The sequence below is a fragment of the Schistocerca serialis genome, chromosome 4 (genome assembly GCF_023864345.2).
Source record: "Schistocerca serialis cubense isolate TAMUIC-IGC-003099 chromosome 4, iqSchSeri2.2, whole genome shotgun sequence".
In the NCBI taxonomy this organism is placed as follows: domain Eukaryota; kingdom Metazoa; phylum Arthropoda; class Insecta; order Orthoptera; family Acrididae; genus Schistocerca; species Schistocerca serialis.
The window spans coordinates 32,220,592-32,244,266 of record NC_064641.1 but is presented as its reverse complement, the minus strand read 5'-3'; positions in this window follow the sequence as shown (position 1 = coordinate 32,244,266).

The window sequence follows — 23,675 nt, the reverse complement described above, 5'->3', positions numbered from 1 at the left end:
GTTGTCCCGTAAGGCGTGTAGTCCGACAGCCCCCTTGATTGTGATCCAGATATTTTGTTTCTTTTGGACTACTTTGGTCGTAGTGGTTCGTTCTGCTTCTGGAGGTTCTAAACACCGGATTCTGAAGACGCAGTACTGTCCGCCAGTTCCGCCTTGCCTGGGTTATTCTATCGTTATATTGGTTATCAGGCGTTAGGTAGATTTTGCGAGAGTGTTGGTCTGCATTTAAACCATCTCTAGTTCGAGCGGCCATCCGGTTAAGTGAATACAACTCTTGGCTGCCTGTCTCGTCGGTTACGAAGTTGAGTGAATTTCCCAGGTCGATCCTTGGAACACTATCTGAGGTCCACTTCTCTCTTGATTTGATCAGATTATGATGATTGTCAATAAGGCCTTCAGCCTTGAATGCAATTTTGTCGTAAGAAGCTTTAATTAGATATTGTCTCTTAATATGACTGTCTTTTAAGTATAATATATTAGTAAGAATTTTCTATCTAGGAGTTCAGATGTCTAATTGTTTTTGAGTAATTACTATTGGGGCCTTCAGCCGACCAATAATGTGAATTTCTTGTCAGTAAGGCTTGCAGCCATGAACGCAATTAGTCTTAAGAATTTTTAATTAGATATTGTCTCTCAATATGATTGTCCTTTGTTTTACAATATTTTATTAAGAATTTGCTATCTAGGCCTTCAGCCGTCAAATTGTTTTTTGAGTAATTACTATTGGGGCCTTCAGCCGACCAATAATGTGAATTTCTTGTCAGTAAGGCTTGCAGCCATGAACACAATTAGTCTTAAGAATTTTTAATTAGATATTGTCTCTCAATATGATTGTCCTTTGTTTTATAATATTTTATTAAGAATTTGCTATCTAGGCCTTCAGCCGTCAAATTGTGTTTTGAGTAATTACTATTAGGGCCTTCAGCCGACCAACAATTTGAATTTTTGGTCAAAAGGCCTTCAGCTATGAATGCAATTTGTCTAAAGAATTTTTAATTAGATATTGTCTTAACAGTCAAATTTGATAATTGTTCCCTATTGTCAACCTTATTGGCAATTGGTTTCAGATACAATGTATGTGGTTAAAAAAAAACTGAGCAACCAACGTTACCTGAATAAGGCCCCATCGACACCTTTTCCTGCATTCCCTAAGTCCCATGTTTCAGTGGAAGCAGAGCGTGGCTTCGATTGTAATATTGCCATTACAGTTACCATTGGTTCGAAATGTAACTGTGTCTGTGTTTCACTGTATTTGGTTGTTTCAGGTGACCAATTCTAATGGCGGTCTGACATTGCCCCGGAATCGGCCTGTTGAGGTAGGACCACCTAATTTATGAGCTGGCGATAAGGCGTTGGTAGTGTCCTGGGCTTAGCCGCCCATTTGCGTGCTACCGTTCTTCAGCCGGTTGACGTCACGCCGGATGTTATGGGTGAGACAGAAGCAGCCATCGAGTTTTTGTTTAAGGCTGTTTTGGGTCTTGAGGACACCATCGGCTTTTTGGAGGGCACTCAAGGTAGTGGCAGTCAGTTAGACAGGGTGCGGGCACCGTTGATAATTTAACCAACTGAATATTTGACTTAAGGGCATTAAGGCTAGAGGGTTCGGATAAGGAATCAATCGCCGAATTGGGGTCCTTGTTTAAGGAATTACAGTTTAAGGTCAGATGTTTAGATCTTGATGAGAAGAAGACGGGGGAGCAGGATCTGTTATCTTCCGGACGGTGCGCTAGCGAGCCCGGGAATAACGCCCTTGTGTCATAATCCTCTGGTCCATCTCTTTCGAGTTATCACAGAATTAACTATAGACCGACTCGAGCAAACTGAAATGGTGTTATGGTTGCTGGTTCGCTTTGAGCAACACGCTGATGCGTTTGGTGTTTCGCATCAGGTAATTTTGTCTCTATTATATCCGCTAACTAGAGGCGAATTGAGGACTCTGGTATCCAGGGCCATGGCAGAAGGGTTGTCCTTGCAGCAGTTGAGGGAACCTGTGATTAGCGAAAAATTGATCACGGGAGTTCGTAAACAGCTCGAGTGTCGCTATGTTTGGCAGATGCAACAAGAGACGGAGGATTTGCATCTGTATGTGGGAAGAGTTAAGACGGCCTGTTGCCAGAACGCGAGTAAGTTCCAATTGTCCTGAGGGGAATGCGAGCGGCGGATAAGTCACATTTTGTTTTTCGTGGTCGACCCTCCACTTGGGAAGAACTCAGTGCCGCTGTTGTAGCGATATTCGCATTGCCGCTCTCGGACTATAGACATCGTGAAGTTAAGGTTCAGCCGGTGGGCGTCACAGAGCAGAACTCCGGATTACCAACACCAGCTGAGTCTGCTAAAGAGGAATCGCTGTGTTGTTTTAGTTGCGGTCGAACTGGCCATTTAGTTCGTATTTGCTCTCAGCTGCGGACACCCAGAGTCAATAAATCTGCTAAAGGGCAATCGCCTCGTTGTTTCAGGTGCGGTCGAACAGGGCATTTAGTTCGTACTTGCGTTCAGCCGGGGACAATTAGGGTTAATAAATTACGCCCGACTGGGCAGCGACCCCGGGATCGAGCCTTTAAACCCTGATGTGCCCGTGTCGCTGCTCCATCATCACCCCCACTGTCCCATATTTGTTCTCGAGTAGGTGGCGAACATATTTGTGCCCTTTCGGATTCTGGTAGCTCCTTTTCATTGTTGAGCTTGGAATGGTTCCTTGAATTTGGTCATCTTGCGAGACTTAGGCCGGTCCTGTCTTCGGTGAAGACATGTCGGGTTGCCAACGGGCAGGTGTTGCCTTTGCATGGTTGGGTCCGAGAGAGTATCTCGGTTGGTGGTTTCTCGTGGCCATTCTCTTTGGCCTTGGTTAAGAAGCTGCCGGTTGATTTGATTTGGGGAAGTGATTTTATCAGTAAAACTGATTTTGTCTTGAAACTTCCTGGCAGATTAAAACTGTGTGCCAGACAGAGACTCGAACTTCGGACCTTTGCCTTTCGCGGGCAAGTGCTCTACCATCTGAGCTACCCAAGCACGACTCACGCCCCGGGGGGTTCACAGGAGAGCTTCTGTAAAGCTTGGAAGGTAGGAGACGAGGTACTGACAGAAGTAAAGCTGTGAGGACGAGTCGTGCTTGGGTAGCTCAGATGGTCGAGCACTTGCCTGCGAAAGGCAAAGGTCCCGAGTTCGAGTCCCGGTCTGGCACACAGTTTTAATCTGCCAGGAAGCTTCACATCAGCGCACACTCCGCTGCAGAGTGAAATTCTCATTCTGATCTTGTCTTTGATTATTCCGCGTAGACCCTCTTCTTTAAGTTCGCTTCTGCTCAGAAGTTAGGGTTCTGTGAATGTGCTTAGCGTAAGGTGCGTCGAAATGCCGGCATACTGGTGGTACGGTTAATGAGTTTGATCTCACCCATCTGTCTTCACAGCAGGCCTCTGAACTAGGGGATTTGTTGCAGAGGTTTCCCGAACTTCTTTGTGACAGAATGGGGGTTACTAATGTTCTTGACTACCATATTCGTCTATCTGACCATATTCCCGTCAGGCAGTCCTCATACCGTCTCTCACCGCCTAAGATGAACATACTCAGAGAAAACATCTCTAAAATGCTCGATCAAGGAGTTATTAGGCCTTCTACAGGGCTATTACAAATGATTGAAGCGATTTCATAAATTCACTGTAGCTCCATTCATTGACATGTGGTCACGACACACTACAGATACGTAGAAAAGCTCATAAAGTTTTGTTCGGCTGAAGCCGCACTTCAGGTTTCTACCGCCAGAGCGCTCGAGAGCGCAGTGAGACAAAATGGCGACAGGAACCGAGAAAGCGTATGTCGTGCTTGAAATGCACTCACATCAGTCAGTCATAACAGTGCAACGACACTTCAGGACGAAGTTCAACAAAGATCCACCAACTGCTAACTCCATTCGGCTATGGCATGCGCAGTTTAAAGCTTCTGGATGCCTCTGTAAGGGGAAATGAACGGGTCGCCCTGCAGCGAGCGAAGAACTGTTGAACGCTTGCGGGCAAGTTTCACGCGTAGCCCGCGGAAGTCGACGACTAAAGCAAGCAGGGAGCTAAACGTACCACAGCCGACGGTTTGGAAAATCTTACGGAAAAGGCTAAAGCAGAAGCCTTACCGTTGACAATTGCTACAAGCCCTGACACCCGATGACAAAGTCAAACGCTTTGAATTTTCGGCGCGGTTGCAACAGTTCATGGAAGAGGATGTGTTCAGTGCGAAACTCGTTTTCAGTGATGAAGCAACATTTTTTCTTAATGGTGAAGTGAACAGACACAATGTGCGAATCTGGGCGGTAGAGAATCCTCACGCATTCGTGCAGCAAATTCGCAATTCACCAAAAGTTAACGTGTTTTGTGCAATCTCACGGTTTAAAGTTTACGGCCCCTTTTTCTTCTGCGAAAAAAAAGTTACAGGACACGTGTATCTGGACATGCTGGAAAATTGGCTCATGCCACAACTGGTGACCGACAGCGCTGACTTCATCTTTCAACAGGATTGGATGGATGGATTGGTCGTGGTGGAGATCATGATCAGCAATTCACGTCATGGCCTCCACGCTCTCCCGACTTAACCCCATGCGATTTCTATCTGTGGGGTTATGTGAAAGATTCAGTGTTTAAACCTCCTCTACCAAGAAACGTGCCAGAACTGCGAGCTCGCATCAACGATGCTTTCGAACTCATTTATGGGGACATGCTGCGCCGAGTGTGGGAGGAACTTGATTATCGGCTTGATGTCTGCCGAATCACTAAAGGGGCACATATCGAACATTTGTGAATGCCTAAAAAAACTTTTTGAGTTTTTGGATGTGTGTGGAAAGCATTGTGAAAATATCTCAAATAATAAAGTTATTGTAGAGCTGTGAAATCGCTTCAATCATTTGTAATAACCCTGTACATCTGCTTATGCTTCCTCTGTATTCCTTGTTCCTAAGGATCAGGGGCGAGTTTTTTGTCCTGTTGTTGACCACCGGCGCCTGAACACCAAGGTTGTCCTCGTATCAGTTCCTTTACCTGATCTTCATAACTCTTTTACTTGGTATGCCGGTGCTAATTGGTTCACTGTGCTCGATCTGAGTCAAGCCTATTATCAGATTCCCTTAGCCGAAAAACGTAAACTTGTTATAGCATTTTGCACTGATTGGAATCCGTTTGAGTTTAACAGGGTTCCTTTTGGTTTAGCAACTGGCGCAGCCGCTCTTACTCGTTTGCTGGATAATATTCTTGGAGACTTGAAATTATTCTGTGTTTATAATTACTTGGACGATTTGGTGATTCATAGCCGTTCTTTTCAGGAGCATCTGGAACATATCCAGCAAGTTTTTGCAAGGTTGCAGGGGGCCGGTTTGACTGTTAAACCCAGTAAGGTGACATTAGCCAGGCAGCAGGTATCTTGCGTGTGTTCACTCTTTCGTCTCACAACCAACTAAGCCCCGAGTGCACTCCCCTTTGACGTCACACTCGTGTACACAGGAAGCGCTCCTACTCAAATCTTTACTCTCTGCCAACGATGTTGGTTTCCCTAACTTTCCTTAAGGGCGTTAATACTGAATAAATATATCAAAACACAAAAAAATGTATACAGCTTACAGCACATATGACATTTCTAATTAATACATAGTATTTAAAGATTTTTAGAATAACGCAAATACATCACATGTACAATAAACATCATGAGCAAAAATTTTAGGTAGCATATCGGTATTATAGTGTCGCAACTTGAGCTCATTAGTTAATGATTCATATAACGTGTTTCAATTAACGTAACCAAGTAAGTGATGATTCCATTTTGCAACTGGGATTTTAATTACTTGACATCATAACTGATACCATGAAATTGTTTGTTTTGTCATAATTTTTAGGTAACGTCGTGTACTTCTGGAGGAGATACTCAATGTGAAATCGAAACCTAGAAAAAATTTAAATAAATAAACTTCTCGCAAATGACTGCCTGTTTACGTCGTTAATTGAAGGGCCGCGCGGAATTAGCCGAGCGGTCTCAGGCGCTGCAGTCATGGACTTTGCGGCTGGTCCCGGCGGAGGTTCGAGTACTCCCTCGGGCATGGGTGTGTGTTTGCCCTTAGGATAATTTAGGTTAAGTAGTGTGTAAGCTTAGGGACTGATGATCTTAGCAGTTAAGTCCCATAGGATTTCACACACATTTCAACATTTTTGTTAATTGAAGCTTACTCACTGTTGTTAACAGTCACAGACTTTGGAAAAGGACAGTGCTTTTTGGTAAGTCACCACTTCAAATTAGTTACTCTGACAGCCAGATAGGACCTGAACTTAGTAAATCCCCAAAGTATCGCTAGAGCTTCTCGTTCTCTGTAATCATACACTAGTGTTCCCAGTTCAGTAATTCTTGACTTGTTGTGGTTCTTACTTCCTTAGCGTCTTTTGGCTGATAGTATTGTACACCATAATCCATTGAATCATATGCCATAGAATTCATTACTTAAGCCTGGGTGCGACAAAATATTAAGATTACGTAACTGAACTTGACATCATCGTATCCTTGTTGACAATTTTTGTTCGAGTGCTACAGGAGGCTTAAGAAGCGAGATTTACTCACCGACTAAGACTTTATGAATCCAGTAGAATCTGCGTCTTTTTTGCAGCAGGATGTAGGACCTTTCTTTTTTTTTTTTTTGTAGTCTCGTAGGATGTGAATTTTGTCCTTTCCAAATTCAGATTTTTCTACGTTCGCTCTCTCGGATGCAGATTAAACTGATGATAATACCTCCTCATGTGCTTCCCATGGCGATTTGACGATTAATATTTCTTAAAAGTTGTGCGCTTACTACCTTGTGCAGTGACATAATGAAGGCTGAAGAAGACATATTCAGGCCAAATGGCAAAATGGGCTACTGATAACATTTTACTTTACATAGAAAGGCAGTTCGTGTAATGGTACCTGACAGTAACTGGATTTCAAATCAATACTGTTAACTATCTTTGCTCCATGCAGCTTCTGAGGCAACTCTTACACGTTCTGCGGTCTGTCTCTTTGTGGGAGTATTATTCTGTTTATCAACTGGATGTCTAATATCACTCTGACATCACCAATATACTTCTCTATGACAAATAGATTATTGTTGTATAGTCTTGTTGATCTTTCCATAATTCCTACCTTCACTATACTCTTTTCTTTTTTTTATAAATAGCTTGCATGTTGCGTGGAGAACTGGATGGGGTTGTACAAAAATGGTTCATGCTCCTTTGCTTCTAGCTGGCATTTCACTGTCTTCATTATGACTGGTTCACTGGAGAAAAATCACTATCTATGATGCATAATTGGATTATTAATCATTTCATTGATCGATACTGTCTAGCACCACATACTAACAATTTCTGTAATACAGCATGTCTGGGAGTTGATTAGAGCTGAGCACTGACAGGAACGGCAAAGTGGGCCATGCCCCTGTGATAAGTCGCTATTGGCTAAAGACGGGTGGGAAGAAACTTGCCATGTTCTGCAGGGGCGGAAAGAGAGAAGAGCGTGGAGGCGGTAGTTTACAATGCTGGAGGCCGCGAAACACCTGTAGCACGGATAGAGAGGGCCGGAGGTTGCTATCTGCTGGCATGGAAAATATTTCAGTATAGCATACCTGAAGAAAGAGCATCAGATGTGGAACACTGCTAAAATACGTTATTTTAATGTAAAGGAATGCACGTGGTCACAAACGACGGTCATGGGCTTTTAACCTTCCCTTCCTAATCGGCCTACTGGATTACGATGTAACTGACAGTGATCGCGTAAGCCTAATGAAATTTTACAATCAGTAATGTTACCGTTACCAAAGTATGTAACACAGATTAGAGGGAGCAGAGAATACAAAAGACTCTTCTGAAGGAAGAATCTATTCTAAACTTAAGCTAAATACTGATGATAATTTTGGAATGGGTGGAATATAGTGCAATTGTTCATGAACCACACAGGTTGGGGGAGGGGGGGGGGGAGAGGGGGGGAAGGGGTACCGCCGGCCGCTGTGACCGAGCGGTTCTAGGCGCTTCAGTCCGGAACCGCGTTGCTGCTACAGTCTCATGAAGCGTGGGTCGAACTTGGTGGCAACACGATGCATTCCAAGACGCTATGTCTCAGGATTTCATGACATGATCCAGCTGAAATGTTACATTCTTCTGCAATATCTCGGACAGTCAGCCTTCGACTGGCACGCCCAATTTCGTCGACGTTCCTGACGCGAGCGTCGTCGGTAGACGTCGAAGGACGTCCTGAACTACGGTCATCTTTAATTTCCTTCCGGCCTTTTTAAACCGTGTGAACCATTGCCAACATAACGTACGGCTTGAGCACTCATCACCGTATGCTTCCTGCATCATTTGGTGTGTCTCTGTAAAGGTTACCTTGAGTTTCACGCAAAATTTAATACAGACGCGTTGCTCCTCTAACTCTCCCATCTTGAAATTCCCAAACTGTGCGACTCAACGTTCTACTCAATACATACAATTACTTCAAAATCTGGAGACTCCAACCCAGTGTGAGTAAAACAGAAGTGTGTTGCTTCCATCTAAATAACCGGTTGGCGAACGTAAAACTGGAAGTAAGTTTCAGAGGCAGAATTCTTCGTCACAATTGGAACCCAAAATATCTTGGTGTCATCCTGGATCGTACACTATGCTTCAAACAACACCTTCTTAACTTAGCTCAAAAGCTGAGGACTCGAAACAACATCCTCCATAAGCTATGCGGAACTACCTGGGGATCTTCAGCAACCACCCTGCGAACTTCAGCTGTGGGCTTGGTATTCTCAAGTGCTGAGTATTGTGCACCTGTTTGGATGAATAGACATCATACAAGGCTTGTTGATACCCAGCTGAATACGACAATGCGCATAATATCTGGTGTAATCAGATCTACTCCAGTTTATTGGCTTCCACTGTTAACCGGTATAATGCCTCCTGATCTACGCAGATGTACTGCCCTTATGAGAGATCTCCAGGAATTCTAACCTACCCGTGCATAGCGACCTGCCACTTTTAAATCGGAAGAGACTGAAATCACGTCATCCGACTCTGTGCGATGTTGCTGACATGGTTGCTAAGAATTTCAAACCTCTTGAAGAACGGAAAGGTCGATGGGAAGCAGTGACAGATGTGCACCTGCATAACATCTTCTCAGGTGCTAAACTTCCAAGTGGATTCGACTTACCACGCAAGACCTGGTCTACTCTCAACAGAATCCGTACCGGCCATGGGCGATGCAGGGATGCTCTCTTCAAGTGGAAGAAGCTGCCTGATCCAGCTTGTGACTGCGGGGCTCCATACCAGACTGTTGACCACATTGTCAGTGAATGCAGGATTCGAGCCTACCACGGCGCCAAAGAGGACTTCCTGCTAGCAACTCCAGATGCAGTGCGCTGGATTGAAGGGCTGTATATTCAGTTGTAAAGACAAACTTAAGTTTCTTGTGTGTCAATATGTACATATGTATATGTAATTTCATGATATGTCTGTATTAGCCATATGCTAAATAAATAAAAACTCAATACAGTAATTAACAGACACACAACATTGAAACTTCCGGCAGTTACACATTAAACACAGGCGTGAACAGGGACGCCAACCACACTTCGGGCCAACGCACCATTGGCACGAAATTACGAATGTTCCGGACTTTTTGTACGGACCTCGTATCAGCGGTTGATGGAAATTTCCCCCGGCTGGATTCCCGTGAGTCGTTTAAATATTTTTAATGTTAAGTTAGAGCCTGGAGATCAATATTCGGGTTCTATTGCAACAGTTTTAAATAACATATGGCTCATACCTGTAAATTTTCCGATCTTTAAAGAGAATGCAGATATCAAGTTTTAAGTGTAAGCCGACAGTGTTTCATCGTTATCTCGCTGGGAACTCAAACAGTCTCGTGCTAATATTTTGTCCGGTACTTGGCACGTTTCCGTGCGTAGTTAACAAATGAAGGCTGAAGGCTGGCAGTTTCGATAAGAAAAAGAGCTTAGATATCAAGTCCGTTGCTCGGCCGAAAAGCAATTAGACTCATTGCGTCCAGAGATTTTTTGAGCCTGTACGCCTCCAAAACCTTCTTGTTTATTATCCTAATGACTATGAGAGCTTTGAAGCTTGCTTTGCTGGCGCCAGATTCCCTATTCATTACTGAAGTGCGTACGGTATACGCCCTGTTTGCCGGCGGCGGCCTATCCAATTATTGCGTCTGATGTCGAGGGCAGTCGGGTGCTGAAAAGCTTTAACAAATTATAGTAGGTCTTAATTAGGTTCATTTGCTAACCGTTCTTAAGTTTCTGACGGTCCCGACGACTCACTCGCGAATGTTCTCTTTGCTGCGCAGTTGTCTTTACTTTCTAACAAACAGCACGACGCCTGCCCCAGACGACAATATTGCCCTTAATGCCCTCCCTTATGATCTCTTAACCAGTCACTGGACTTACTCTGTTCTCATTAACTACAGCCTCTTATTCTCTTTGGGAGCTTATTGAGTTTGCATATTTAATTCTCTCTTGTCCGCGCTAGTAAGTAGGTCTCCTTGTTCACCAAGACACCGTCGACCGCACCGAAGGCAACATGTCACGGATTGCGCGGCATCTCCCGTCGGAGGTTCGACTCCTCCCTCGGGCGTGTGTGTGTGTGTCTGTGTGTGTATGTGTGTGTGTGTGTGTGTGTGTGTGTGTGTGTGTGTGTGTGTGTGTGTGTGTGTGTGTGTGTGTGTGTGTGTGTTGTTCTTATCAGGAGTTAGTTTAAGTAGTGTGTAAGTCTAGGGACCAATGACCTCAGCAGTTTGGTCCCTTAAGAATTCACACACATTTGAACACATTTTGAACAGCCGCGATGGGCTAAAAATTTTTTAATGAACATATCTTCTGCTTCAATTTTTATTTGCTCACGCATATGTGGCACTGGCATTATAAACTCAAAACACTTTTTTTGCGATTTCTGTACTTGTTATGGCGTCCCATGGCACACATTATGAGAACTATAAATTATTGAAATTTTTCCACGTTGTTAAGTAGTTATATTTGTCATATGTAAAAGAAACTCTTCTGAAAGTCAATGAATAATGCTATTTGTGGCGTCCTCTGTCATCGTCCAGCGCCGTGACATGCGCGGGAGTTTCAAAGTACAGTGCCGCGAAACTTTCCCGCTGGACGCCAGAGACGCTATACACAAGCGACATTTGTTCCGTGATTTACTCTTTGATTGTTGATTTCTGTTCCACGTTCTACTCCTTGGCGGAAGCGTGAATCCAAGTGTGTTAGATACGGAATAATTTACCGTACTGAACTTTTCTCACGCCTTCCCACGAGTTATCGATTGCAGCGTATTATTGTCTGTGCCGAACGCAGGGTTTCGTTGATAAATTATTACGTCAAGGTGAGATAAGCCTACTTCTCTTATTCAGCCTATAAGCACACGCAGATGTTAAACCGTCGATCGCGGTAATTCAATCCGGTACCGACACTGTTATAAGGAAAAACTATTATCTGTAACATAAGTATTCTTATTATCTTTGTTCTTTTTGGTATCGGCGTGAAACAAAAAGCGCCACTCTCTCTCTCGCTTTATCTTGTTCTCATAGGACGCCATTGTGCGCACTCTACATAAGAAGACGTGTACATGTTTTATTACATGAGCAGTGAGCTCCAATACATGTCTAAAGTATTGCTGTTGTTAATTCCAACAGTAACCTGCTCCATATATCCCGCTTGCTAGTCCCATCATTTTTAAAACCATTTCAGACGCCGCTCCGGCAGCTAGCTGAACATCGCTGGACGGCGGCAATTGGCCGCCATTAAGTGGCAATTTCAAATTATCGTAATTATTATCTCATTCTTTCTACAGGCAACGCTGAAGATCGGCAATATTATTTCTTTCATTTGTTATCTATAGGAAACTGATATTTTAAAAATACTTAACGGTTTATTCAGACGATTCATGTTACGAGCAATAGGACACAGACTTGGCCTGCACTAAGACGAAATTAAATGACACGAAGGTTCTTAGGTATTAAAAATGGTGAAATACTTTTTTGTGTGTGTATATAGCCTACAATGATTAACTGTTTTTGAGCACCGACACATCTAAGTAACTTGAATAATTATACAGGATCCCACGATATATTTTTGTGTCAGTAAAATCTAAGAACGATCCATGAACGATCCATGCCTTCGCATATCTTTGCAAAATTAAATTAAATTAAATAAACAAACCACACATTCACATTCCATTCAACACCACACATTAAATATATAGGGCTAGCACAAAGTATTGCTCTGATTATAAAAATTTATAACAGAATAACCGTTTGACATAATAAATTACAATTGATGCCGTTCCATAGGTTAGTGTTACTAGTTTTTCTTAAGACCACTTACATTAGTAAACCTCAACCTGTGCTCCCTTGGTAGCTCGGAGAATGTCGAGGCGGTATTGCAGTTCCCGAGGCTCTGTGCTTGGTATATCCCCAGAAAAAAAGTCAAGGGGCATAATGTCTGGAGAGCGGGGTGGCCATGGTGTTGGATCGTTCCTTCCCGGACATTACTCCCCTCTCCAGACATTACGCCCCTTGACTTTTTTTTCTGGGGATATACCAAGCACAGAGTCTTCGTCACACCAGTTGCTGACGTCGACGAACTGAAGGCTAGGATACAAGCTGCTCTGGGTACTGTGACAGAACACAAGTTACGAAACACCTGGCGGGAACTGGAATACCGCCTCGACATTCTCTGAGCTACCAAGGGAGCACACGTTGAGGTTTACTAGGTAAATTATTATGTCAAAAGGTTATTGTGTAATAAATTGTTATAATCAGGTCAAGACTTTGTGCTCACCCTGTATATCACATTATTTTACCCAACATACCATCTCTCACCTTTGCCTTTGGTGGCAGGGGTAAAATAAACGGAGCGAAAGGCTATTTACAATTTGTACAGAAACCAGATGGCAGTTATAAGAGTCGAGGGACATGAAAGGGAAGCAGTGGTTGGGAAGGGAGTGAGACAGGGTTCTAGCCTCTCCCCAATGTTATTCATTCTGTATATTGAGCAAGCAGTAAAGGAAACAAAAGAAAAATTCGGAGTAGGTATTAAAATCCATGGAGAAGAAATAAAAACTTTGAGGTTCCCCGATGACATTGTAACTCTGTCAGAGACAGCAAAGGACTTGGAAGAGCAGTTGAACGGAATGGACATTGTCTTGAAAGGAGGATATAAGATGAACATCAACAAAAGCAAAACGAGGATAATGGAATGTAGTCGAATTACGTCGGGTGATGCTGAGGGAATTAAATTAGGAGATGAGACACTTAAAGTAGTAAAGGAGTTTTGCTATTTGGGGAGCAAAATAACTGATGATGGTCGAAGTAGAGAAGATATAAAATGTAGACTGGCAATGGCAAGGAAAGCGTTTCTGAAGAAGAGAAATTTGTTAACATCGAGTAAAGATTTAAGTGTCAGGAAGTCGTTTCTGAAAGTATTTGTATGGAGTGTAGCCATGTATGGAAGTGATACATGGACAATAAGTAGTTTGGACAGGAAGAGAATAGAAGCTTTTGAAATTTGGTGCTACAGAAGAATGCTGAAGATTAGATGGGTAGATCACATAACTAATAAGGAGGTATTGAATAGAATTGAGGAGAAGAGGAGTTTTTGGCACAACTTGACTAGAAGAAGGGACCGGTTGGTAGGACTTGTTCTGAGGCATCAAGGGATCACAAATTAAGCATTGGAGGGCAGCGTATAGGGTAAAAATCGTAGAGGGAGACCAAGAGATGAATACACTAAGCAGATTAAGGAGGATGCAGGTTGCAGTAGGTACTGGGAGAAGAAGAAACTTGCACAGGATAGGGTAGCATGGAGAGCTGCATCAAACCAGTCTCAGGACTGAAGACCACAACAACAACAACCATCTCTCAACAAATAATTAAGAGGTAAGTGCCTCCAGTAATATCTCCAAAAAAATGGTTCAAATGGCTCTGAGCACTATGGGACTTAACATCTGTGGTCATCAGTCCCCTAGAACTTAGAACTACTTAAACCTAACTAACCTAAGGACATCACACACATCCATGCCCGAGGCAGGATTCGAACCTGCGACCGTAGCGGTCACGCGGTTCTAGACTGAAGCGCCTTTAACCGCACGGCCACACTGGCCGGCAGTAATATCTCCCCACATAGACTTGCTTCCGTTTCGTCGCCCCATATTTACTGGTATTTAGTTACTTTTAGCAGATCATAAAAGCCCCGATAAAGAAATAGCCCTATTTCAATTTCTGGTCCGTAACAAATAAGAAATTACAGATTGAAGTTAATATCATATGACTGTTATGACGCTCCAGAAGCACTTGCGTACGCCACGTGTCTGAAATTCGCAATATCTTTGGTGTAATAGGTGTGTGATATGAAATGAAAATAGCAGACTACTGTGTTGTGGTCTTCAGTCCTGAGACTGATTTGATGCAGCTCTCGATACCAATCCAGCACCGTGTCCTTGAAAAAGTAATGGTTGTAATTTACCTTTCGTAATATGTACCAACAGAGCAAGAGCACGAAGGCAAAGCGGGTTTTACGTTTTCGGGCATTGGTTAAGCTTTCTTAGACCCCTCTGACAAATTTTTTATTTTAAATTTCTTTTTTAATAAAGTCAGAAAATTGTAACGCAAAAATATTAACCAACATCTTTTTTTAGAAACATATTTAATATATGCAGTTTATATGAATTCAGTTAACTAAAAATGAAACTCCATCCGAACATGCGTCAGGTGGACCAACGGTACCGACCGGCCGCCATGTCATCATCGGCCTACTGGCATAAATGGATGCGGACATCGAGGGACATGCGGCCAGCACACCGCTCTTCAGGCCGTTTTCAATGTTCCTTACCGGAGCCGCTACTTCTCAGTCAAATACCTCCTCAATTTGCTTCACAAGGGCTAAGTGCACTCCGTTTGCTAGCAGCGCTCGGCAGACCGGACGGTCACCCATCCACGCGCTAGCCAAGCGCAACAGCGCTTAACTCGGTGATCTGACGGGAACCGGTGTTACTACTGCGGCAAGGCCACTTACATATCAGTTCAATACTTAACAAAATTATACTTCCTCTCCAACTTCTTACGATGCGAACACTTATTCCGATGTAATTTAACGACCAGATGAACAATGACTGTATTGAGGTCATAGCTAATCCAAGAAGCCGCCTTTCCCTCACTCTTGCAAGACGACAGAGCTACCCAAGCACGAATTACGACCACCCCTCACAGTCGAACCCCCACCAGTATCTGGTCTCCTATTTTCCAAACCTTACAGAAGCTCTCCTGCGAAACTTGCAAGACATTGGTTAGACACAGCCTGGGGGAAGTTCCCTGAATGAAATTTTCACTCTGCAGCCGAGTGTGCGCTGATATGAAACTTCCAGGTACTCGTGGGCCGCACTTGGGTGCCTCAGTCGGTAGAGTACTTGCCCGAAAAAGGCAAAGACCCCGAGTTCGAGTCTCGGTCTGGCACACTGCTTTAATCTGCCAGGAAGTTTCATATCAGCGCACACAGCCCCGCAGAGTGAAAAATTTCATTCCGGATATTTTGTTCTGTTTGGTCTATACCGGGAGTCACACCTACTACAGCATAAAGGTGTTTATTACGTTTCCAAAAATGGTTCAAATGGCTCTGAGGTCATCAGTCCCCTAGACTTAGAACTACTTAAACCTAACCAACCTAAGGACATCACACACATCCATGTCCGAGGCAGGATTCGAACCTGCGACCGTAGCGGTCGCGCTGTCCCGGACTGAAGCCCCTAGAACCGCTCTTCCTTAGCGGCCGGCCAGTGTAATGCACGCTACAAGGCGTCTGGATCGGAGTTGTCAGAGTAACTCTTTTGTAACAGTTTGTTGTGTCAGTGTGGTGATAACTGAAGTGTTGGCAAAAGAGCCAACACCGTTTTGCTAGAGGAGGCCGAAATGCACGCTTTTAAGCTCACGCACATTGGCGTGAGGTCTGGAACATTACAAGGAAATGAGAACTTAGAAAATGGACGCAGTTGCTGTAATACTTAACTTTAATCCAGAAGTGGTGTACATCGGTCTGACGGTACAGGCATCACAAATTATATATCTATTGATAATGGCGCCTTGCTAGGTCGTAGCAAATGACGTAGCTGAAGGCTATGCTAACTATCGTCTCGGCAAATGAGAGCGTATTTGTCAGTGTAGCATCGCTAGCAAAGTCGGCTGTACAACTGGGGCGAGTGCCAGGACGTCTCTCTAGACCTGCCGTGTGGTGGCGCTCGGTCTGCTATCACTGTCAGTGGCGACACGCGGATACGACGTATACTAACGGACCGCGGCCGATTTAAAGGCTACCACCTAGCAAGAGTGGTGTCTGGCGGTGACACCACAACAACAGTTGCTCAGATTGCTGCTGCAGATGCCGTTCGATCCGCGAGAGCCATATGACAAACACGATGGTCTTCCATGTCGGCAGCACCACGTAGTTGACCCGAGTCCATCTTCTTGCTACCATTTATTCTCGTGACCACCACTGTCAGCAATCCTATACAGTGGCTATGTTTCTGCTAAGTCTTTCTGCAATATCACAGAAGGAACATCCAGATTCTCGTAGCTCCATTACACGACCTCGTACAAACTCAGAGAGGTGTTCATGATGCCGTCTTTGTCGCCTAAAATGCATTCTTGACTAACAGCAACTAACCACGTCGAATCTCAAAGCTAACGACTCCTCACGACAGTTACCATGTGTCGACTGGGGTGGCCGAGCGGTTCTAGGTGCTACAGTCTGGAAACGCGCCACCGCTACGGTGTGTGATGTCCTTAGGTTCGTTAGGTTTAGGTAGTTCTGAGTTCTAGGGGACTGATGACCTCCGCAGTTAAGTCCCATAGTTCTCAGTGCCATTTCAACCATTTTTTGAAGTTACCGTGTGTATTTAAAGCAAACCTGATTTTCGTCCTCATAGTTGCGCTATTAGTGCCACTCTTACACGACTGTCGCGAAATTTTAACACACATCATCTTTCAGAAATAGAAACACGCCAACCAACTTTCCTTTATGTCGCTCAACTCCTTCTTGGTGCTGCGTAATTTTTTTTCCATCAGTGTATTTCAGTATTTTTTTCAGATTGAAGATGTGTTCTACAAATGAGCACCCCAATAGGAACATCTCTTGGTATTTACCAAATTTATGTTCAAACTGTGCTTGTGTTCTTTGAAATAAACATGCTGAGAATATCTTGTATGTGATTTGAATTATTTACGTCTGTCCTGTCGCTGTATGAAGTGGGTGGATTGTGCATATTTCCAGTCTCCAGGCAGGTTTTCTGTATGCCAAATATCTGTGATGATTTGTGCACGTTCTTCAAATGAGTTTGTCCACTTGTGCTTCAACAGTTCCGCGATGATGCCATCTTCACCAGATCTACTGTTATTTTTGTGTCTACGGATGTGTTTGTAGAGTTAATCTTTGTCGGTGGCTGAGATTCTGGATGTATGTATATAGGAGCCTCCCTGGAAAATCTTGAGGGCGGTTCTGGACGGTTGTGTGGCTCAAAGAAGTATCAAAATTTCCCCCTAAAGTTGTCGTGATCCGTCAGGGTGACTTTATAGTCCTGCTTCTTGATGCATGGATTCTATGTTGTCTATCGACGGATGTTTCCCGGAGAATGTCCTGTAAAAGTCCCGTGTTGTATTTTATAAAGCTATTTTCAATAATATTGTTCTCTCATGTCTTTCCTCTGTGTCTGTTTGCTTTCTGATATTGATAAAAATGTTGTTTAGTCTCTGGTGATGTTTTACTGTTGTATTTCTGGAAGGCCTTCTTTCGTTCTTTCAAAGTATCTTCACATGCTTCATCCAACGACTTTTGTTTCTGTCACCCCTCTTTTATATTAGATTCTTGAAATGTTTTTGTGTCAGTTTTCGGTGTACTCTTGCGATTTGGTCTTCAGAGGTAAATTTAACTTTACTACCGATTGGACACTGATCCGAGTCGACGTTTGCAACTCTGCGGATTTTTACATCGTGAATTTCTTTCTGCGAAAGGCACTTAATGGCAACATGATGGATTTGATACTCGTCAAACAATTTTATAGGTTACCTCCAGGTCTTTTGCTTTCGCAAATCTATTCTCAGTGAGACCGACATGATTTTCCAATTCTTTTGTTGACACAACGTATTGAATGTGGCTTCATTCTTGTGGTGAATTTATGTGCTGGTAAATTGGTAATGGTGTTTTGGTGTACTTTTTCACTGCCAGCTGCGCTGTGAAACCGCGTAGTGCAATTCTTATATCGGTTCTTCATTACACATCATACTAAAACCACTGCCGTACAGTAGCTCTATAAACAATACAACATCGTTTTAGTTTTATTCCTTTTAGAAACTTTCTAACGCTTGTAACTCGTATGCTACAATGATATATTTAATTTATTGTGTGTAGCATATTATATAAATAGAGCAGAGTTAAGTAATATTTTTCAGTAATGCTTCATTTTTATTAAACCTACTTAAAATTTGTAAAATTACCTAAACCTATGTAGAAAAATAGTCAGAAGTGTAGTTTTATTACGGAAGGGGGGCTGGGGGGTTGGTAAGGGGCGCAGATTTGGCAGTGCTGCCAATGCCACAGTTTGATCCCTGTACGCCTCTCGCTCACAGCCATAGGCATCAGGCTAAGACATCATCTTACAGACTGGTCTACACTGTGTTTTATTTCATTATTTATTGCGTACCCTTTCCTTCCTCCTAATTTCGTGCATTTATATGACACTCACTCTCTCTTTCCAAGCATTAATCCCGACTTACTGGTTCTGTTGTTAGGGTTAACCGGATTTGGGGTGTTAATTTTAAAGGGTGGCCGGATGTCCTTCCTGTCACCACTCCATACCACCCCAACTGTCTGCATCTAGTGTAAGACATGAAATAGGGTGAACGTGTTTCAAATGTCTGCGAGTCGTGTAACTGAGGCGGAACGTGGGGACCAGCCCGCTATTCACCTAGCAGGATGTGGAAAACCGCCTAAAAACGACATCCAGGCTGGCCGGTACACTGGCCCTCGCCCTTAATCCACCGAACGAATTCGATCTGGGGCCGGCGCGCCTACCCGAATCCAGGAAGCAGCGCGTTAGCGGTCTCAGCTACCCTGGCAAGTCATATCACACACTGATAGGTAAAAAAAAGATTATTATACATTCAGCTTATAAGTGTATAGCTTTGCATACACTTTTCTTAATTTTTTTATTCTGTTATGTTAGGTAGATAGTATTTGATTAATTCTTGTACTCAATGTTTATATGTGTTTTATTAACTATAAAGCATGTTCTTATTTGTTGTAATTATGTGTACTTGTGTGCTGTACATGGGTACATTGCCTTTACCTTGTGGTCCTGCAAGAGCACGCGTAGCCGATTAGTCTGTTTACTACTCTGAATGAGCCATACTACTACGAGACCCGTTGGCATTCCTCAAGATAATATGGCCCAGTTACAAGCAACTAGTGTAACGACATTGTGTGCAAAGTATAGTATGTATACAAATGCGAATTGTTAAGATGGGTTTGTGCTCTGCGTATTTGTTGCGTTTTTGTATTTTTTTTTTTCTTATTGACAATCTCAGTTTATTCCTTACGTCTTTATTACCTAATATTTTATCTGAATATTATATGCCATTATTTTGTTGAGATTCGGCTCTTACTTGAGCGTCCACTGCAGTTCAGACATTGTGTCTTACTCATTTTACGAGCAGACTCCACGTGAAATTTTATAATCGGTATGTAATTGACCTTGTGGTTGTATTATTATGATTATGTAATCCCTTCGGGATCTGTCTTAGGGCAACTTTCTATTGTATTGCAGATCTGAAAAGAGCTGTATGATCAGTTGAAGTTAGTAGTCCACAGTGTTATTCACTTGCGTTACAGCCTGTTAAGAGATTTTATCAGAATTTTTTTTAACCTGACGTAATACTTTTATATCGCTTGTCTCCGTCCTGACTATATTATGAATTAACTGATCTGAGGTTAGCTGCACCCCACGTTGATGGTGTTTGTAACAAATCTTTGCCGCAGGGGCCTCTGTTCAATAGTATATTGCGATACACATTCTGATTAACGAAATTTACGGTTCCATTCGTTATTCACTTGTTTTCTGGAACGATGAAAATCTGATGTTTGAAAAGGGAGATGTCCGCAGCTCGTGGTCGTGCGGTAGCGTTCTCGCTTCCCGCGCCCGGGTTTCCGGGTTCGATTTCCGGCGGGGTCAGGGATTTTCTCTGCGTCTTGATGACTGTGTGTTGTGTGCTGTCCTTAGGTTAGTTAGGTTTAAGTTGTTCTACGTTCTAGGGGACTGATGACCGTAGATGTTAAGTCCCATAGTGCTCAGAGCCATTTGAACCTTTTTTTTTTTTTTTTTTTTTGGAAAGGGAGACTTTGGGATCGATATATTTTTTGGGAACATGAAATTTCTTTCTTTTACCATTGTTGTTGTGGTCTTCAGTCCAGAGACTGGTTTGATGCTGCTCTCCATGCTACTCTATCCTGTGCAAGCTTCTTCATCTCCCAGTACCTACTGCAACCTACATCCTTCTGAATCTGTTTGGTGTATTCATCTCTTGGTCTCCCTCAACGATTTTTACCCTCCACGCTGCCCACCAATACTAAATTGGTGATCCCTTGATGCCTCAGAATTTTCCCTACCAACCTATCCCTTCTTCTAGTCACGTTGTGCCACAAACTTCTCTTCTCCCCAATTCTATTCAATACGTCCTCGTTAGTTATGTGATCTACTCATCTTATTTTCAGCATTCTTCTGTAGCACCAAATTTCGAAAGCTTCTATTCTCTTCTTGTCGAAACTATTTATCGTCCACGTTTCACTTCCATACATGGCTACACTCCATACAAATACTTTCAGAAACGGCTTCCTGACACTTAAATCTATACTCGTTGTTAGCAAATTTCTCTTCTTCAGAAACGCTTTCTTTGCCATTGCCAGTCTACATTTTATAGCCTCTCTACTTCGACCATCATCACTTATTTTGCTCCCCAAAGAGCAAAACTCATTTACTACTTTAAGCGTCTCATTTCTTAAACCAATTCCTGCAGCATCACCCGACTTAATTCGACTTCATTCCATTATCCCCGTTTTGCTTTTGTTGATCTTCATCTTATAACCTCCTTTCAAGACACTGTCCATTCCGTTCAGCTGCTCTTCCAGGTTCTTTGATGTCTCTGACGGAATTACAATGTCATCGGCGAACCTCTTTCACCAAATTTTCTGTAATATGTTGGAAATTAATTTTCTCGTTGACTTTTAAGAATGTTAATTATCCCGTAAAATTCCAGTTGTTTCTTTCACCCGTAACTGCCAGATATTTCAACATTTTGCAGTAATTGGTCAAGAAAATTCCGTTCCAAAGTTATGTTCAAAAACATATAAATATTTTATTTCTATGAATTTTATTTATATTCTGAAAGTTGTTCTGTTGGTAAGTGTTTACTCAGGATTTCAGTGAAAACATATTAAAGTTCCACGAAAAGAAAGAGTTAAGTCCAGTTTTTAATTTTGTGAGTTTCCACCAGTATATGAAAATATGGAACAGACTGAGTATTTCCTGTTCCGGCGTAACGTCGAGCGGCGGCACGACAGTCGAGAACGGAAGAGCAGATATGGCTGTGAGACTACGTCAGCCAATAGTACGCTGACCAACCCTTCTCTACGACGACACCAGGACAGAAGCGGCCTCTACACGAAGAGAATGTAACCGCCGCGCCGCCTGACCGCGGCCCCAGTTGAAGTCTAGCCGACCTACGAACTCTACAGCAGTGACTTACGAACAGTGTTACTGGACTGTGTGGAGAGACTGCTAATGTTTGATGTCCCCATTACAGCCGAGAAACACGGAGCAGGTACTCGACGACGTTTCGGGAGTGCAGCCAGTCGTCACTTACCACCACGCGCGATGTTTCATCAGGGCATCTGCCACACATCTTCAGGTCAGGCGCCGAAGCCTGGCCAGTACTCAGCGGTCCACCTCAAGATGTGTCGTAGGCGTCCAGACGAAACGTCTTTGCGCTGTAGTAGACTATGACTGGCTGCGCTCTCGAAACAGGCAGTATTTAGTACACAGGGAAAATTTCAAGAGTAAAGCGAGGCACCGAAGAGATGTTAGTTGGACGAAATAACGCTACGGGCATAAGAAAAAGTCGACTCCGACCGAGATCGCGACATCAACAAAGCACACTCAGGACCCGCTTCACTGCAGCAAATGTCCAGTAACTCATGGAGTTTAACCCATCTTACACATTATTCTTCTTATTATTTAGCGCGCCCGTCTTATGTCAAGTGTCTGCTGGAGGCTCTCCATCGCTTCCTGTTCTGAGCATCTTCCTTCATCTGTTTGTAATGTCATTCCTCTCACTCCTTCCTCTTTTTCCCTGTGTAACTCTATGTTGCAGACAATTCCTGCGCAATATATGTCCCAGCCAAGATTTTTCCTCTTTCTGATTACTTCCAATAATCTTCTAGTTCCCTGTTTTCCTCAGTCTGAAGCCTGTAAATCCACTTCAACTTAATCATTCTATTCCTTAACCACTTTTCAAAACTTTCTAAATATCTTTCTTCTTTTCTTTTCATTGTCCATGGTTCACTGCTGTATAACACTACGCTCCAGACACAACATCGAGCAAAATATTTTCCTCATATCCAACGAAACTCTTCTAGAAATTAGTAACTGTTTCATCTTTCCATATACTCCCTTTCCCACAGATATCCTTACTTCTTCTCTACAGCTTCCGTCCCACGTCACTAAATTTCCCACATACTAAAGGCTTTTACATGTTCTGTCATTTCCATCTCTGCTGCAGAGTGAAAATTTTACTCTGGATTTCGAATGTGTTAACTGGAGCTTTCTTGCACATTAACAGATACAAAATCTTATATTACACCACGTAAAACTGTGTCCGCAGCGGGACTCGAACCCGGATCCTTCCTTTTCGCAGGCGGTGCAAACACTGCTACTGACTGAAAAATCATTCCGGAAACAATCCCCTAGGCTGCAGCTAAGCCATTTCTCCGCGATGTTCTTGCCTCCAGGAATGCTAGTCTCGCTAGGTTAGCAGCAGAGCTTCTTTCAAACTTACAAAGTAGGGGACGGGTACTGCCAAAAGCGAAGCTGTGAGAGCGCGGACACGGTCCACGTTCGAATTCCGGTGCGGCACTCAGCTTTAATCTGACACGACGTCCAAAACATTGTACATTATATACACTCCCGGAAATTGAAATAAGAACACCGTGAATTCATTGTCGCAGGAAGGGGAAACTTTATTGACACATTCCTGGGGTCAGATACATCACATGATCACACTGACAGAACCACAGGCACATAGACACAGGCAACAGAGCATGCACAATGTCGGCACTAGTACAGTGTATATCCACCTTTCGCAGCAATGCAGGCTGCTATTCTCCCATGGAGACGATCGTAGAGATGCGGGATGTAGTCCTGTGGAACGGCTTGCCATGCCATTTCCACCTGGCGCCTCAGTTGGACCAGCGTTCGTGCTGGACGTGCAGACCGCGTGAGACGACGCTTCATCCAGTCCCAAACATGCTCAATGGGGGACAGATCCGGAGATCTTGCTGGCCAGGGTAGTTGACTTACACCTTCTAGAGCACG